This window comes from Canis aureus, chromosome 5, assembly GCF_053574225.1.
Source record: "Canis aureus isolate CA01 chromosome 5, VMU_Caureus_v.1.0, whole genome shotgun sequence".
NCBI lineage: Eukaryota > Metazoa > Chordata > Mammalia > Carnivora > Canidae > Canis > Canis aureus.
In genome coordinates, this window is record NC_135615.1 from 16,508,669 (window position 1) to 16,527,683 (window position 19,015).

General features: G+C 41.8%; 1 long non-coding RNA gene across 1 annotated transcript; it reads right to left on the reverse strand.

Moving 5' to 3' along the window:
• Window positions 1–7,531: 7,531 nt before the first annotated feature.
• Window positions 7,532–18,442, reverse strand: LOC144313340 (uncharacterized). Its single transcript, XR_013379007.1, has 2 exons — window positions 17,547–18,442; window positions 7,532–8,984 (listed from the first exon to the last, which is right to left on the reverse strand). It is a non-coding gene; the product is annotated as an uncharacterized LOC144313340 (long non-coding RNA).
• Between the last annotated feature and the right edge of the window lie 573 nt (window positions 18,443–19,015).

The following is a 19,015-nucleotide window of genomic DNA, read 5'->3' on the forward strand; positions in this document are numbered from 1 at the left end:
TGAAAAATAAAAGGACTTGGGACATCTGAGTGGCTCAGGGGTTGAGCATCTGGCTTCAGCTCAGGTCGTGATCCCAGAGTCCTGGGATTGAGTCCCACATCAGGCTCCTTGCATGGAGCCTGCTTATCCGTCTGCCTGTGTCTCTGCCTCTCTTTGTCTCTCATGAATAAATAAATAAAAATCTTTAAAAAGAAAAAGACTTACACAGATTTCTTATCTCTGAATATTGCCTCCTTAATTATGTTTAATATGCTCAGAAAATTCACTGGAATTTTGATATGCATTGTCCAAGCTGAATCAGTCTCTAGTTTCCATTTTGCACCAGTTGCCTTTAAACTGGGGCCAGTTTTCCATTCCGGGTACAAGGGAAAAGGAATGGACCTGTAATTTGTAGCTCTCCCCTCATGGGTTGGAAGGCTCCCCAATCTATTATTGTGGTGGTGGCCAAGGCATAAAATGGTGAATTACAGGTCAAGTTTCAACTAAACTTTACTACTTCCTGACTCCCCTCTTCCCCTTTGACACTCTTCCAACGTTTGTGACTAGAATATGGGTCGGGGGGTCGGGGGGTGCATGTCTTTGAGAAATTCCTTTTTAAAATTCCACTGTGGGTCCAGGACCAGAAAGAAAATTCTCAGATAAAGAAATCAAAGCAGAGGAGAAGTCACATTTCTACTCTTCATCATAAACTTCACTGGGCCTGAACTCAGAGGTCCTCTGGTTCAGACGCCTGTCTCCAGAACATTGTCCTCTAGACACGTGCTGGACCTCAGGGCCCCAGCAGAGCCATGAATTAATAATACTGTAAAAGGATTCTTCTCCTATGGTAACTTCCTAATGGCTTTAAGTGTTTTTAGATCATTAAATTCTTGACCAAAAAAAAAATTGGGATGGGGGAACTCGGGGATAAAGAAGGAACAAAGAAAGTGACTTTGAGCCAAAAATGTTAAGAAAGACTATCGTTGAAAATAAATCCTCTCTAAGATGAGAATGTAGAGTCTATATATATATATATATATATATATATATATATATATATATATACACATATATATATATGTATATGTATATATATATATATTGGTTTACAAAGATCTGATGAACACATGACATTTCAGGAACACATCTATTACAAAAGCAAGGCCCCTGCCGATGGTGAGTGTGCATGTCTGTCCATGCTTCTTTGTATTTAGGTTTCCACAAAGGGACAATCAGACTTGGATTTGTTTCCTGGGTAATGGACAAATCATTATATTCTGAGCAGCCTTCCCAAAGGCATGAACTTGCAGTCTGCCCCAGTCATTGTCCTGTGTCTCAGTGGCACACAGAGGCCATATTTCAGTTCCAGGGTGGGTTACTGACATGAGATGTAGTGGTGACGAGCTCAAGGGTGACCCGAGCATGGGGCTGTATCAATCCCTGTCCAGCAACCAATGTGCAAGGAACCCCAGATGCCCAGACTCACACCACTCTCCTGAGCATAGCAGTGAAACCTCTAGTTCACATGCCCCTCCCCTTCTCCCCACCACGTGGGCAGGTCAGGAGGAAGAGACCAAGGGGGATACCAGGCTTTGCTCTATGCATGTCATACTAAGAATACCTTTCAGCAGCATGAACAGCCCTCCTCTGTCGCTTTTCTCCAGGGCTTACAAGTACCTCACTCTCCTAGTTGCTTCCTGCCCCTCTGCTGCTTACCCTCTTGCTGTGTCTTCTGCCTCTGCCAGGATTTAAGTGTTGGAATTTCCCCAAAGTTCCAGGTTATGATGACTTCTCCCTCCAGACAATCTCTCCCAGGCATCTACCAAACAAAAGATACACAAATGACTCACAAACTCGCCGGGAGTCTCGGCGTCTGTGCTGAACTCCAGATCCACATATCTAGCTGCCTACTTGATAAATCCACTTGAGTCTCTCAAAGGCACTTTCAACTCAATATGTGGAAAATCAAACTTACGTCTCCTCCCTAAACCTCGTGATCTTTCAGTGTTTCCTACCTGTATATGTGAACCCAGTAAGTAAACCAGAAACTTCAGTGGCATTTTGAAACCTCCTCTCCTTGTCTCCCAAACCCTGCCACCTCTTACTAGGTCAACTTTTCCTCCTAAATATCTCTCGAAATTTGCCACTGTCTCTCTGCCCTGGTCATTTACCACTCAAGCCCACTTATTCTCTTGTTCATGTGCAACTAGAGTGACTTTTTGGGAAACTCAATCTGATTGTTCGGATTGACTTAACACTTCTTTAGCTTCTTGTTGGTCTATATAAAACCCTAAAACTTTCACCTGACTCTGAGACTGCACCATCTGGCCCAACAACCTGGACCACCTAATTTTAGAATGGCACTTCCTCATTCCCCATGCTTCAACCTCATTGTACTTCCAGCTTCTGGAATATTCTGAGTCTGTTGTCATGATAGGGCCTTTGTATAAGTGCTGTGTTCTGTGCTTGGACTATTCTCTTTCTCCACCCGCTAGGGGTAGTTAATTCTTATTCCTGCAGATCTCAACACATTGATCACTTCTCCCAGGAAGAATTCCTCACCTTCCTGACTGGGTTGAGTTTTCCACTATTAGATAAATTTATAGTTTCTATTCCAAACCAGGACCCTTTTAAAAATGAAATTAGATGCTATGATTAATTATGCTGAGATACAGGTATAAATTAGACTATCCTGGCAAACCGAACCTTAAGTTCACCCACTAAAGAGGACTTCCACTACTCTGTACCTCTCCTTTCAGGGATTGTAATTATATATTTTTGTGTGTGTGATTCTTTGGTTGAAACTTACTCCACTGGAATAGCTGTAACTTCCATAAAGTCAGAAACCTTTATTTGTTTTGTTTTAGGAAATCCATTATGATTCCACATTTGGCATAGTATCTGAGATATGGTAAGTGCTCCAAAATTATTTCGTCAATGAATGAATGTCCTTTTTACTCTCCACAGAGTCGTGGGAATATCTTTCCATTTTGACCATCTCTCTCTCTCTCTAATATGGATGCTCAGTGAGTGGCACCAATGACAGCAAGTGACATTCACCCATTTTTCTGGGAAGTCCATCCTATAGCATGTCATCTTGCTGAGGTCCATCATGCCTTGTCTCTGAGACAAACCTTCTGTAATCAACACACTGACTAGCAGGAAACTGGAGCAAAAACAAAGGAAAGTTAACCTTCAATGCTACAAAGTCCTGTTCTTACACCGAAAGATCCTTTTTAGAAAGTAGTTTTATGCTAGAAAAGCATTCACCCCACTGCTACCTTACTACCCACACAAGTTCAATGCTGAGAGAGAGGTAGGAAGAAAGGTCATAGGGGGACCCAGGCTCCTCGGGTCAGGCCCATCTGCTGCTCTGAGATTAGTTTGCACTTATTAATAATGATAGTTAATATCTGAATAGTGGTCTAAGGTGCCTTATCTGTATTAACTCATTTAATTCTTGCAACGGCTCTATAATATGATACAATACTAATAATTATCCCCATTTACAGATGAGAGAATTAGGTTTAAAGTTGTTAAGTGAATTGTCCAAGTTGACAGCTGTGAGTGGTAGATGTGGTCTTGAGCCTTCAAGATGGCCCCCACAATCCTCACCTCCTGGGGTCCATGTGTTTGTGTTGTCCCAACACACACCGTGTCAGGTTTGGTCTGTTTGGTCTAGAGCTGTGAAGAAGCCCCTATAGCAAGGAACTGAGATGTTTTACCAATAGCCAGCCCTGGGAGGGAGCCATTTTGGAAGCATGTCCTCTGGTCCCAGTCAAACCTTCTCACACCTGAAACCCTGACATCTTGACCACAGCCTCATGACAGACCCTAGAAAAGAATGCTATTTATGGGACCTTATAGCATTTAGTTTGCGGGTAACTGGTTACCCAGCAATAGATTAGTAAAACATCTATGAGAGTCAAAAATGAGCCAATGGAGGGCAAAGTCCACGTTCAAAACCACTGGGACAAACGACCTCTACTACATTAAACCTTCTCTTCAGTTTTACTCAATTTCTAATTCCCAGCCCCTTTTGATATGATCTGTCATGAGGAAGAAAATGGCACATAGCAGAGGTGGGAGACTGAAGGAAAGGGTGACAATTACTTGATCAAAGCTCAATTCTTGTGTCCGAGATTGTCACCATCCCTTAGAAGCTTAAGACCTGATTGGAAGGACAAAATCTTCATCAATGTCAAAGGTAACCTAGACTCAGTCTGATCAGCATTGAAAGTATGGTTCAAGATCCTGGCACAGGAGGCAAGGAGAGCTCCCTGAGGGCTTCGGGGAGGAGCAGGGCTTCAATTGGCCATAACAGATAAGTGAAATTTCAGAGACCCCAGCAGGAGAGAGGGTAGAGAAAGCAATGGAAGATGATAGTCACCTATTAGGGAATAAGTGTAGCTCAAATCAGGAATATGTCAGCCCTGGGATATTCTGATACAGGGACCAATGGGTTCAGTAGGTTTCTGGAGAATGTGGAGGAGAAGCAAGACTGCGCTTCACAGGGGCCAAGACCTCCTGTTCTGTGGCCAACAGCCAGGTTCTGCTCTACACCAGCTCCTCCCCTTCCTAGCCACGTGACCTGGGGATAATCATTTAGCTTCTCTGGCTCCCAGTCTCCTCATCCACAAACTACCTTCCTCAGAGGGCAGTAATGAGGGATTTCTAATCATCAACGACTATTATCAACTTTGTTGAGCACCAGCTATCTGCCTGGCACTGTTCTAGGCCCATGGGATACATCTACAAAGAAACAGACCATTCACAAGTATTAGCATGACTTACCCACCAAAAACACTGAGAGCAGCACCTGGAGCAAAATGAACCCTCAAAACATTTCATAAATCTTAGCTCTTAGTAAGACTGAAAGGAGATAGGGCCTGAATGATGGAGAGCATTCCTATTCCTAACACATTTTCCAAATGAGTAAAATTATCAGTTTGCCACCCAACTCACCAGTGTAGACAATCAACTAAACCATAGCATCTTTTGTTGAGAGACTTCCCCGCTTCCTGACAAAGCAGGACAAGTGAAACCTCATAAGTGAACTACTCAGAGGGTAAGTGGAAACAGAAATGTCAGCACCGACCCCAGGAGAGCCCCGCGGGATGCTTTGCCAACCGAAGTGCACAGGGAGAAACACCATTATTTTAGCAAATTACTGCTTTGTTTTTATTTAAAGCAAGAACCTGTGCTCTTGCTTCATTCTATGAATGAGTTGCAGATACTAAGCCAAAGCAGATTTCCCAAGTCCCATTACCCTTTCATTCAATAATTTTGCCCCAAATAGAGCTCTCAGCTTTCACATGAACATCTGCCAAGTTTTTAACCTCTCCTCTCCTCTCTAAGAAATCCCATTTGAGAAGATACAACATCTCCATTCTAGCCCAGAGAGAAAGAGCATGCTTGTGAGAGGTTGAGAAAGCAGGTGGGGAGATGAAGGTTGCTCCAGGTGCAGTCTGTGTGTATTTACAGGGACGCCCGTGCAGCTGCGGGCGCTGGAAGGAATCTGACATCACATCTTCTGAACTTGAACGTTGATTTGGGAAACTTGAACCCTAATTGTTCCATGAGATCTTCCTTCCTTCCTTCCTTCCTTCCTTCCTTCCTTCCTTCCTTCCTTCCTTCCTCCCTCCCTCCCTCCCTTCCTCCCTCCCTCCCTCCTTTCCTTCCTTCTCTTTTTCTTTTTTCTTCCTTAATAAAAGCAACCACTCTCCCCAAATCTCCTCAACTCTAAGGACAGAATAAGAATATAGCCAAAAGTTGAAAAGATTTGGCCAAGAACATTATCACAAAAGGTCAAAAATAATTCTAGCCTGAGCGCGTTCACTTGTGTGGGTATAAAGTCCAGGGACCCACATGAACATTTCTCTCTTGTACTGAAGTACCTCTTGGACAAAGAAATGTATCTTTGATATGGAAGTGAAACTATGAAACACAGATACGAGATTGCATTTCTCCCCATGACACTTGAAGTTACATTAATGGTAGCATAAGGAGAAAGTAGAGGAGGAGGAAGAGAAGAGAAGATGCTGCTGCAATGTCAGTGGGAGAGCAGTTCAGCTTTCTTAGTTTTTGTTGTCCTTAAGTATCTTTTGGGAGGGTTTTGCTTTGTTTTTGTTTTAAATAGGCTCCATGCCCAGCATAGGGCCCAATGTGGGACTTGAACTCACCAACCCTGAGGTCAAGACCTGAGCCGAGATCACGAGTCAGATGCTCAACCAACTGAGCCACCCAGGCGCCCCTTCATAAGTGTTCTGAATGAACATCTACTGAGTAGGATGTGATTTTGGAAGCAGGACTCTGCTGAGGGCACAGTGGCTTCTCCAAAAGAGGACACTAGACCAGTCTCGTTATCTGCCAGTGTGCCTTCCTGGAAGGGAGGATGTAGTAAAACGAACATCTGAATTCTGTACCCTGTTCCTCTTTTCCACTAAGGGCTCCCCAAGGATAGAACATGCACAGCCACCTTAAGGCAAGGGAAGGAAGTGATCCTCACTCTTGGACACCCACCAAATTTCAGACATGGCTGAGCACCCTACAGACACTCAGTCCTCCTGACAAGCCTCCAAGGGCAGTTTACTCATGAGAAGCTAAGAAGCAGAAAGAGTAAGAACATTGCCCAGGGTTACACATTTCATTGGTGTGGAATCAAGAGTGGAGGCCAAGTTGGTCTGGCCTAAAGCCTGTGGTCTTCCCATTCACTACCTGCCTGCCTCAGTCTTCACTCTGGGAATGAAAACAACACATCCTCCTGTCCAGTTCCCCTTGAGTAGAACTAAGCTAACTTTAGGTGAGTGGTTGTGTATGAGTTTTTTGACAATACTCTTATGAGGCAGATACCTTTTTTATCCTCATTTTATGGATAAGGAAACTGAGGCTCAGATTGATTGAGAAACTCATTCCGAAGTGGTAGGTCCTTACCTGTTTATCCTGAATCCACATTTGTCCAGCTAGGCCTGGCAGGGAACAAGTTGGCAGTATGTGTGTGACCATCACAGACCAGGGAATCTAGAGTTGAGGTTTCACTTCACCTCCGATCATAGGGACCACGGAGGAAGATTCACTCACCCACTTGTCTTTAGGCAATTGCCCAGTCAACTTTCCCATCAATAAACAGCCCTCAAAGAAACCTTGCCCCCCACCCTAACATAAGGGAACCAAGGAAGAGATTGTAGTGGAAAACAAAAACTAAAGCCACATACAGTGGACTTTACACTTTTAAAAATTAGTGTGCTTTTCCGTTCCTTTCCCTTTGCTATCCTAAGAGACACTTTCATTTCTGTCCATTTCCAGGCTACTTCTCCAACTTTCCCTGTGATTCTGTGCATTCCCCAATATGCTTCCAATTAATCCCTTCTCTGATTAAGCCAGAGTCAGTGTCTATTGCCTGCAGACAAAGAACGATGATACTCTATATACTAAATGTGTAAATGTAAGCCATTAATTTATACTTATCTGGAATCCATTTAAGTATAAAATTAAATAATCCCAGGCCCTACTTTTTATTAGAAAAAAAGACAAAGGTTAGGAAACCAAAGAGTGTTTTTGGTTTGGCTTTTGTTGTTTATTTATTTTTATGTAACTTGGGATGTAGAACAATTGTACATGCTTGCATCTGACAACAATTCAAATACATTTGTTGTAGAACCCCTTATGCCTATCACATCACATGCCACAAATTTTTGTTCAGAAGTGAATATATGATAAGAGGGTCTATGAGGATTCACTCAATCCCCTATCCTGTCCTTATCTCCATCACTGGGCAAAGATATTTAATTTTCATAACAACTCCTCTGATTAAAATTCTGAGTGACTTAGGAATCAAAGATGACATTGTACTTAATATTTTATGGATCATCTAGTGCCACAATAATTCTGGGTAACAAACATCTGGGACTCGGTGGTATAAAATAATAAGAATTTATTTTGCTTATGATTCTATGATAAGCTGGGCTCTCTTTCTGGACTTGGCTGGGCTTGCTCTTACACTGACAGTCACTCAAAATGCCTAGGCATCCAGAGTAGGCTAGGCAGCAATGCTGACCTTAACTGGGCTGTCTCATGTGTCTGACAGTGAACTGGCTGTCAGCTGGTCTAGGATGGCCTTGGTTGGGACACCTGGGGTGAGTTGACTCATCTTCTAGCATGGGTATGTTCTCATTTTGAAGGCAGAGGACCTAGAGAGAATACAGAAATATGAAAGGACCTTTAAAAAAAAATCTGCTTATTTCACGTCTGCTAACATCCCTTTGGCCAAAGCAAGTTAGAGATATATGTCACCTCTCGATGGGAAAAGCTGCAAACGCATTGCAAAGGGCATGGATTCAGGATGAATTGGGGCCATTGATTCAATCCATCTAACACAGAGGATAGTATTTTGAGACTTATAACTCTATACTATGTAATTTTGAAAAGCGGCAGGCAGCCATAGCCACTGTAACCAGAACAGAACTTTTCCACTTTTTAAATAGCTCAGTTTCAACAATATTAAATTTAGTATCTACTATATGCTCAACAGTATGAAAGGGACTATAGGTACTCTCAAGATGGTGTCATGCAGGTAAATAATAGTATAAGCCCCTCAAATATTACATTGTGTTCAGTTTCATCATATTAACAAAAATAAAGTTTATTTGAAGCTGTTTCTATTCATTCAGAGATGAACTCTAACGTCAGACACATATATGACAGCTCAAAAACACAGACTTGACAGTTTGGTGCTTATTAGCATCAAACCAGGATGTATCTCAGGAACATATCACTAAGCAGAGAATTCCAGGGGTGGAGGGTTGTTGCTGGGCCCCATTAAGGAGACAAGAGCAAAGACTTGGATAATGTCTTCCACACTGAGACAAGCTTTCTGAGTCCTCAAACAAACAGGTACTTGTAGACATGGCTCTTCGTGAGCAAACACAGTCGTGAGTCCCTTCAGATGAGGCATGCAGATAAAGGCACAGGCAGCTCCAGATCTTTCCTATGCAACCAGTCAGGTCCTAAAGAAAGAACAATGAGATTCAGCTATAGCATCAAATGGGGCCAGGAACACGTGTGTGTGCACGTACACACGCACGCCAACACTCAGGCACATGCGTACACCCTCCTGCCATAGGAATTAGAGGAAACATTGATTTCCTTTTTAAAAAGAGAGAAATATTTAAATGATTCTAAAAAGTAAAAAGAATTGGGCCACTACGTCTGCCATCTTTATGTCCCAAGAAAATCCACCTTCCAAGTGTCTTGGTGAGTGACAGCATTTGGAGAGGGATTTGTCTTAAATACATGGCAAAACTGGCCAAGGAAACCTTTCAAGAACATTAAGGCCTCCTAAACACATTGTTTTATGACAATGATTCATTTGTAGGCCCTCCTAAAAGCAATCTAAAAGCTTTTTAAAGAGAAGCATCAATGTTATGGTAGGCTAGTATAACTGTTGAGTAGAAAATGCATTTTTACTACTAAAAAGTCAAATTAATAATAAAAACTAAGTTTACAATTTAGAAATTCCCAAAGGCCTCAGCACTTTGGCATCCTCAGATACATAACCTAAACACTATGGAGGATCCTTTTGAGTGGTTATTTGCATTTTTACTGCATGAGACAATAATGCAAGAACAAGTGGATTCAACCTCAAGTGGCTGGTGGAGGCTCTCAGATCTGCTCTGCAACGTGCTATACACACATTGTACTTATTCCACGACCTCCCTAGGCCCCAGGTTTCCCTGTACAACTCTCACATGCAAGTTTTCCTTGTTACTATCAGAGCAGTTTGCACCAGAAAGTCTTTAGAGCCAACCAAATGTAATTAAGCGTATTTTTCCAACATATAATGTTGCAACAAAGAGGCGAATAGTAGAACCATTTTCCCCAAACCATTTAACAGCCTCCAGGGAGACAGGATTTCCTTTCAAAGTAAACTATATTTCAATTCATAGAATGTTTTTATTACCCAAATTGGACAAAGTAATTGACTGTTTGGGAACCAAGTCCTTCATTGTCTCAATAACAATTAGCTAATGAAACATTGCATAGGAAAATGATAAACTGAAAAGATTCAGGTAAGATTTCCTGCAATCGTTTGCTATAAAACCAATCTTGCCTTCCCCAATTACTCTTTTGACTACTCAAGATACGATCACTACACTTAAATCAATCCTATAACTTGGCACATACACAAGTTTGCAAAAGTACAGCAGTGTTCACCCTAATGAAACAGAGTCCTGATGGTATTTTTATACTGCTTTATGGAGACATTCTAGATAGAATGCAGTCCACATGGGCAGGGTGCAAGCACCCTCTAACTGTAACACTGTTACATTTTATAAATGTATAATTTTTATAAAATTTTTATAAAAAAAAACTGTTGCATTTTTTTTAATATTACATTTTATAAATGATGGGGTTGGGCATTTTTTCTCTTTCCTTAAATCCTCAGCTTTTTCTCCATTCATTTTTATTCTAACCATCAGTGAAAACATTCACTAGCACTTACTAGTGCAAAGTACCATGCTGGGAAGAAGTGGGAGACATTGGCCCTGATCTTAGGAAGTTATGACATAGATAAAGAAAGAAGGTGTGAACACAAAAATATAAGTATCTAACACTTATGTGCCCAAAGCAGTCTATTTTAGAGTAAGATTCACGGTCCAGAATCTGCCTCCTCTGGGTTGGGTGATCAGGTGAGAGTCATACAAGAGAGAGGCTATTGGTGTTGAAAAGTGGGTAGACATGGAATGATGTCCGTATATTTCTAGGAAGGCAATGGAATATGTCGTGATCATTTCTAATTTTCACAGAAGGTGAAAAGGTACATCTCTAGTCTTTGTATTGTCGGTTATATCTTTCTTTTCACACTTCCAGTCTATTCTCTACCTTTCCTAGGAGTCTCTCTTGAATTTTATCCTCACAAACTTTTCAGCCATACTTTTGTACACGGGCACCAACATGAACTGTGGCTACCCCAACATGCACCTCTTTCCAATACTAGAAATACCAATTGGCTTCCGTTTTTCTAGTCACAAATAATCAGACAGAAAGACAGAAATGTGCCCCCAAAGAATCTTGTTTGTGTGCACCTCCTGTAAATGCATGTTTTTTGCTGTTGGTAAAAGGAACATGGATATAATATGGACAGGCCTCATAGATGGCGGTTTGTCTGGGACTCACCCCTCCCTCTACTGTCCCAGAGGTGCAAATTCAGTCAAAAACTAACATTCTTGCTTAAATCTTTAGTCGTTGACCATTCAAAGACACTGCCAGCCCATGTGGTAGATGATTGACATTACTGTCTGGCCAGTGTGGCGCAGTGACCAGGAAATGCTATGCTACCATTGCACTGCCTTGAGCTATAAGAATGTCCCTTCTTTTAAAGTTAGACTAGTTTTAGTCTCAATTCTCTTCTAAAGCAGCAACTTACATTTTCTCCCTCTAACTCTCCAAAACTCAAACTAAGTTTCTGAAAGCTTCTTACAGGATATAGTTCATGCCAAATAATATCTGAAGATACCCATCCTGATAGGTATCCTGATAGATACCTGTTGATTGAGGCGAATCTGGTCTGAGATTGAATTTACGGCACAGTCGTAGTAGGGTCTATCACAGTGAAAGTGCCCACCTCTTGTCAAGCTTGCTCCTTAAGAAGGACTGACCATTCTCCTTACAGTTCTAGTCAGTTCCTGAGACCTAAGGTCTTTGTTATTGTATTTTAAAGACATAAATCCCTTTGAGCAATTGGGGAACTATTAGTAACCAAAGCACAAATCTAAGTGCCCCTCCCAGAGCCTGGGATACTCAAAGGGTCTGTGGGCTCAAGTGCATAAGATTGTTTTCATTCAAAATTATGTAAAATATCTTTATCAATAAAATACTGAACTACCCATAGAAATGCCTGTCAATCTTGGTATATGTTGCGTCTTATGAAATATACCAATAAAGATTAAAGTGCTTCAAGCTTCTCAGAGGAAAGACAGTAAAAATGCTAGAAGTCAATCATGAGGATTGTGCAGTTAAAGGGAGGCACAAAGGTGTTTCCAGAATGCTGTGCAGCTGTGAACTACTCTCTTCATGTGTTGATCCTGGGCAGCATTGCTACTTGCAGTTTCATCTCTCAAAGAGAAAATGCAGAAATGGAGAACAAAAGAAGACTCAGACATACAGCAGGTTATGTTAACACCAGCCAGAACACAAGAAGGGATCAGAAGTTACCAAAAAGGGTTGATCAGTGCAGATAATTCATCTGTATGATGAAAGCAAAGAAACTAAAGGAAAAGCCCACACTACCTGATGTCTATAGATCTGAACTATATATTTTGCTAGATTTTCAATTCAGTTTGTGGTTCATAATAGTTAGGCCCTGGGATTGAAGCTCATTTTTTAGAGCAAATATGTAGCACCCGGGAGCATTAGATAATGGCAAGGCCAACTGTGTAAGCAGTAGAGGTGTGCTCAGAAACCCAAGGGCCTGGATCATCTAAGAAGGAAAATAATACTGCTGGTCTTCTTGTCCTGCAGTCTCCACTGAACAGGCTGGGTGAAAGCCGAGACCTAGAAGCAAATAAATGAGGCAGGATCAGAGGAGAACAGAGGCTTGGTCTGCAATGCCATGTAGCCACCAAGCGATTGAAGTTAGGAAGAGAAAGACCTCTGAACACCAGCTTGTTGCAGGGCTAGGAGGCATAAGACAGGGAAGAGACAGGGTCAGCAGACGGCCAAAGCCTGGCTGTCCAACCCACAGTCTCATTCTCTGCTATTTCCCAACATCTTTCCCTGTGTTATAACCAATGCCATAAAGAAGTGTTTCCTTCACTAGCCAAATTATGACCCGAGACTTATTTTCATTCTTAGTAAGTTAGCTTAACACTGGTAGCAAACATTTTCTCCATGTAAGGAGTGTGTTCCATAACAAACCCAGGAAAGATAAAACAATAACACAACGTCCTTTCAGTGGGAAAAGATAACAAAAGTCTTTTTGTAAACTTGAAAAGAAATTTTGAAAAATACGATTTTTATCATATCGAAAAGAAAAAATTTTAAGGGGAAAGCAAACTCCTGTAGTGTTCATAAATATTGAATTGCTAAATTTGTTAATAAAAATAAATATCTTAGAAAGGAACTTCCTCTACTTGACAAAAAGACTGACTGTTTACCTCTGAGATCAGGAACAAGGCAAGGAAGCCTGCGCTTACCACTCTTACTCCACATAGTGCTTTGAAGCTCTAGCCATAAAATGAGGCAATAAAAAGAAATAAAAGGCGTATAGGTTAGAAAGGAAAAATAAAACTACCCCTATTTGCAGATGACACAATTACATGGAAAATTCCAAACAATATACAAAAAACAAGAACAAAACAAAACACTCCCTAGAACTAATAAATGGGATCAGCAGTGCACAGGATTCAAGATCAACTTTCTAAAAAATTGTATTTCTAGGAGCGCCTGGGTGGCACAATCAGTTAAGTGTCCAACTCTCTTGGTTTCAACTCAGGTCATGATCTCAGGGTCGTGATATCAGAATTGTGAGAGCAAGCTTTGCATTGGGCTCCATGCTTAGCACAAAGTCTGCTTCAGACTCTCTCTTTCTCCCCCTCTGCCCATCCTTCTCTCTAAAATAAATAAATCCTTTTAAAAAATTGTATTTCTAGGGGGATCCCTGGGTGGCTCAGTGGTTGGGCACCTGCCTTCTGCTCAGGGCATGATCCTGGAGACCCTGGATCGAGTCCCGTGTCGGGCTCCCTGCATGGAGCCTGCTTCTCCCTCCATCTGTCTCTGCCTCTCTCTCTCTCTGTCTCTCATGAATAAAAAAATAAAATCTTTAAAAAAAAATGTATTTCTATATACTAGCAAGGAACATGTGGATATGGAAATCAAAAATACAATACCATTTACAATTCTCAAAAAATTAATGCTTAGGTGTAAATCTAACAAAACTTTGTATGCTGAATAATATACAATGCTGATGAAAAAAATCAGACAAGATCTAAATAAATGGACAGCTCTTCTGAGCCAATGGCTTGGAAGTTTTAATATAGTAAAGATGTCAATTCTCTCCAAAATGATATACACATTTAATGCTATTTCTATGAAGATCTCACCAAGATTTTTTGTACACATAGACAAAATTATTCTAAAATTTATATGAGAATTCAAGGGAACTAGAATAGTCAAGACAGTTTTTTAAAAGAAGAAAAAAGTAGGAGGGATCAGTTTACCCAATTTCAAGACTTCCTATATAGCTACAGTAATCAAGTCTGTGTGGTACTGGCAGAGAGATAGCACATAAATCAAGGAAACAGAATAAAGAATTCAGAAATAGACCTACACAAATGAATTACTTTTGACAAAAATGCAAAAACAAATCAGAGAGGAAGAATCAATGTTTCAAGACATAATGCTGGAGCAATTGGAGATTCATAGACAAAAAAAACAAGAATGAAAAAAATACAAACCTCAAACCTTGGTCTCACATTTTATACAAAAATTAATTCAAAATATATCACAGATTTTTAAGTAAAACTATAAAACTTTTGGAAAAAAGTCTCCAGGGTCTAAGCCTAGACAGAGTCCTGGGACTTGATAGCAAATGCATGATTCATAAAGTAGAAAGTTGATAGATGGCACTTCATCAAAACTAAAAACTTTCCCATTGCAAAAACAAATAAGCAAACAAACAAAAAACTGTTAAGAAGATGAAAAGACAAGCTACAGAGTGGGGAAAAAAATTTGCAACCCGCATGTCAGACAAAGGACTAGTATCCAGAACTGAACCCTCAACAGTGAAAAAGCAAACAATCCAATTAGAACATGGCAAAACACACATAGGGACATTCCACTAAAGGTACACAAATGGCTGGGATGCCTGGGTGGCTCCGCGGTTTAGCGCTGCCTTCAGCCCAGGGTGTGATCCTGGAGTCCTGTCCTGGAATTGAGTCCCACATCGAGCTCCCTGCACTGCATGGAGCCTGCTTCTCCCTCTGTGTCTCTGCCTCTCTCTCTCTCTCTCTCTCTCTCTCTGTGTCTCATGAATAAATAAACAAATAAATAATCTTAAAAAAAAAAAAAAAGAAGATACACAAATGGCAAATAGGCCTAAGAAAAATGTTCATTATCATCAGCCATTAGGGAAATGCAAAATAAAACCACAATGAGATATCACTAAGCCCCATCAGAATGGCTAAAATAAAAACTAGTGACAACAACTAATGCTGGCAAGGATGCAGGGAAATTGGATCACTTACACATTGCTAGTTGGAATGTAAACTGGTACAGCTACTCTGAAAAACAGGTTGGTAGTTTCTTAAAATTTAAACATGTAATTACCATACAACCTAGGAACTGTATATGTAGACATTTATCCCAGAAAAATGAAGACTTTTGTTTACACAAAAACCTGTACATGTATGTTTTTAGCAACCTAATTCCTCCAAATGGCTCCAAACTAGAAGGAAACAAGTGACCTTCAATGGGTGAATGGTTAAACAGTGGCACATCCATACTGTGGAATATTACACGATAATAAAAAGGAATGAACTATTAATTCACAAACAACCTGGATAAATCTCCAGCAAATTATGCTGAGTGAAAACATAAATTTTAAAAGGTTATATACAGAACGATTCCAACCAAATAGCATTCTTTAAATGATAAGTACTGGTTTCTAAGGATGATGGTGAGAAGGGAGCAGGAAATAAGTGAGAGTGGCTTAAAAAGGGAACCTTAGAGATCCTTATGGTGATGGAAATGTTCTGTATCTTGACCACATCAATTCCAATACCCTGGGTGTGATATTGCACTATGGCTTTATAAGATGTTACCACTGAGGGAAAGTAGGTATCCAATGTCTATGGGATCTCTCTGTATTATTCCTTATACCTGCATGTGAATCTACAATTATCTCAAAACAAAATGTTTAACTAAAAAAAGTATCTGCCTGGGTGGCTTAGTGGTTGAGCCTCTACCTTTGGCTCAGGTTGTGATCCCAGGGTCCTGGGATCAAGTCCCACATCAGGCTCCCCACAGGGAACCTGCTTCTTTCTCTGCCTATGTCTCTGCCTCTCCCTCTGTCTCTCATGAATAAATAAATAAAATCTAAAAAAAATAATAATAAAATAAAAAATTTAAAAGTATCTGTTCTGTAAGAAAAACCTCTCTGTGGCATTGATGGCACCTCCTGCTCAGCATCAAAATTAAGTTTGGATTTACAGGGAAAATGACAGAATGGGAAGTTCCTAAGCTCACCTGGCCTCACAGATGCACCTTAATAACACCCACATCCATGTAAATAACCCAGAAAACGGCCTGAAGTCTGGCAGAACAAACTCTCCACTAATTAGAGAAGAAGCCACATGGAAAACATTTGCTAACAATGCAACCACCTTGCATTCTCCTGGAGAGCCATCTTCTCCAACCTGCCCTTGGCAGGGGCCCATGCAAAGTATCACCAGCAAGCAGCTGTGACCGGACCCAACCCCATTCCAAAGTAGGAAGAGAAGATAACCTTACGTATCAGCTCCACTGTGGCCCCAGCAGTGGCCATGGGGCAGACATCTGGTCTGATTCCAGGCTCTTCCCTCCAATGAAAGCCTCTTGGGAGCAACACAGAGAGAGTGCCCAGAAATCTGATGTACCTGTAGTTCTGGTAAATGTTTGGGGAGACCCAACTCAAGTCCAAGGCAGCCCCACTTTGGCCCACTGACAACACAGGGACTGAGCACAGGCAAAGAGATCCACTGCAGACAACTGGACAGCTCAGCCCCAATAGTAAAGTACACCCAGCACATATAGGAGATACCCCTGAAGCAGCAGGTTCAGGTAAACAAGGGACATTGCAGTGAGGGACACCACAGGACCTCTTGTTCATAAGGCCACCACTTTCAAGAGTAGGAGACAGAGTTGACTTTCCCAGCACATGGAAACAGAGACAAAATGAGGAGACAGAAGAATATGTCCCAAATGAAAGACCAGGACAAACGCACAGCAAGAAAGCTAAAAATAATAATAATAATAATAAATAAAAAGATAAACAATATGCTTGGTAGAAAATTTAGATTAATGGTCATAAAAATACTCCCTGGACTTGAGCAAAAAGCGGAGAATCTCACTGAGACACTCAACAAAGAGATAGAAAATATAAAAAATAACCAATTAGAGATGAAGAACACAATAACTGAAATTAAAAGTATACCAGAGGGAATAAATAGCAGACGAGAGGAGGCAGAGAAACCAGGCAGTGACCTAGAAGACAGAGCTGAACAGGAGAAAGAAAAAATAACAATAAAGAAACAAGAATAGATTAAGAGAACTCAGTGATACTATCCTATCGAGCATAGTAACATTCACATTATAGGAGTCCCAGAAGGAGAAGAGAAAGAAAATGGGGCAGAAAATGTATTTGAAGAAATAATAGCTGATAACTTCCATAATCTGGGAAATAAAACAAAAATCCAGACCCAAGAGGCACAGAGAGCCCCCAGCAAAATCGACCCAAAGAGGTTCACAAAAAATTATATGCCAACAAGGATAAACACAATTCCTTCTTCCTGCCTCAGGACCTTGGTACTTACCTATCTCCTGCCTTTGCCCACAGCTCTTGGAACGACTATTCTGTTCTCACCTTTCAGATCTCAGTTCAAACATTGTCTTCTCAGAAGGAGCACGACTACCTTATCTAAAGCAGCATGCCTGTCCCCCTTGGTCACCACTGAGGCCTTCATGATTTCATCTGAATCGGAAATGAAATTGTCTCTCATCTGTCTCTTCTTCGAGAATGCAGACTCCTTAATAGCTTTAAAATCTTATCCCTCTTGTTCACTGAGAAATATTTGCTGATAGAATAAATGATGTTATTCCTCAGAAGGCCTGAATACTGAAACAATCATTTCCTTCCTCATATGTGGGTAAATGGAGGCTTCAGATTCATCCCCTGAGTGTTCACTGAAGTCCTTGGCCCACCTGGGCCCTGGTGTTGGAGTCGGAGTCGCTCTTATCTTCCTTCGTCAGCTGGTTCCCCCAGGGCCGTGTCTGAGCCGGGTCTGACCAGGAGAGGAAGGACACTCACAGCCTCAGTCACTGCACATGGATCACAAGGCACGATGCCAGTCTTGTAATTGGCCAAAGAAGGGAACTGAGTGCTGGCACCCCGGCAGCCTCCCTGAGTGCAGGCATCCCCATACCCTTGCCAGGACTTCTGCCTCAGTTTTACGGCTTTGCAGCAGCTCCTGCTGCCTCTCAACCAGGCCCGTCCTCGCTGGCAGGGCTGGTTGCCTGACAGGCCATCTGGCCAGGCTCATGACCCTGCCCCCCTTCGGTGGCCCCTGCGTCAAGAAGTGGTTGTGGGGGATCCCTGGGTGGCACAGCGGTTTGGCGCCTGCCTTTGGCCCGGGGTGCGATCCTGGAGACCCGGGATCGAATCCCACGTCGGGCTCCCTGCATGGAGCCTGCTTCTCCCTCTGCCTGTGTCTCTGCCTCTCTGTCTCTCTCTGTGTAACTATCATGAATAAATAAATAAAATCTTTAAAAAAAAATAAAAAATAAAAAATAAAAAAAGAAGTGGTTGTGGTCCTGCCACGAATGAATGGATTGCATGGAAACAGAACCCTGTGGACTCGCCCTGACTGGCTCACAGGGGCCCAGAGTGCACATCTCTTCCTAGCTCCACGTGCCACAGCTTCCCAGCGCCAGCTTGCAGTTGGCCACGATGAAAGTATTCACACCAGAGACATCAGCAAATGTTTCACATCAGGACTTTGTTCCCCCAGAGACCTGGTTGTTAAACATTGCCAGCGCCCTGTTGGCAGAAGTCCACCAGAATTGGAAAAGCTCCTGCTCCCTGGACGTGTCCTGTTGCTTTGCAGTACCACCCAGAGGGACGTTTCCCACGGCGCCTTGAGCCAGCCCCCTCACGTTGGGCCCCAGGAGGCCCCAGCTGCCTTCCCAGGGTTTCAATCTCTATCTCCCCCCACCCACCACAGACACAGGCACACAATGAAGTCTCGTTGGGTTGGAGTCTTTAAAACACATTCTAGCAAACGTG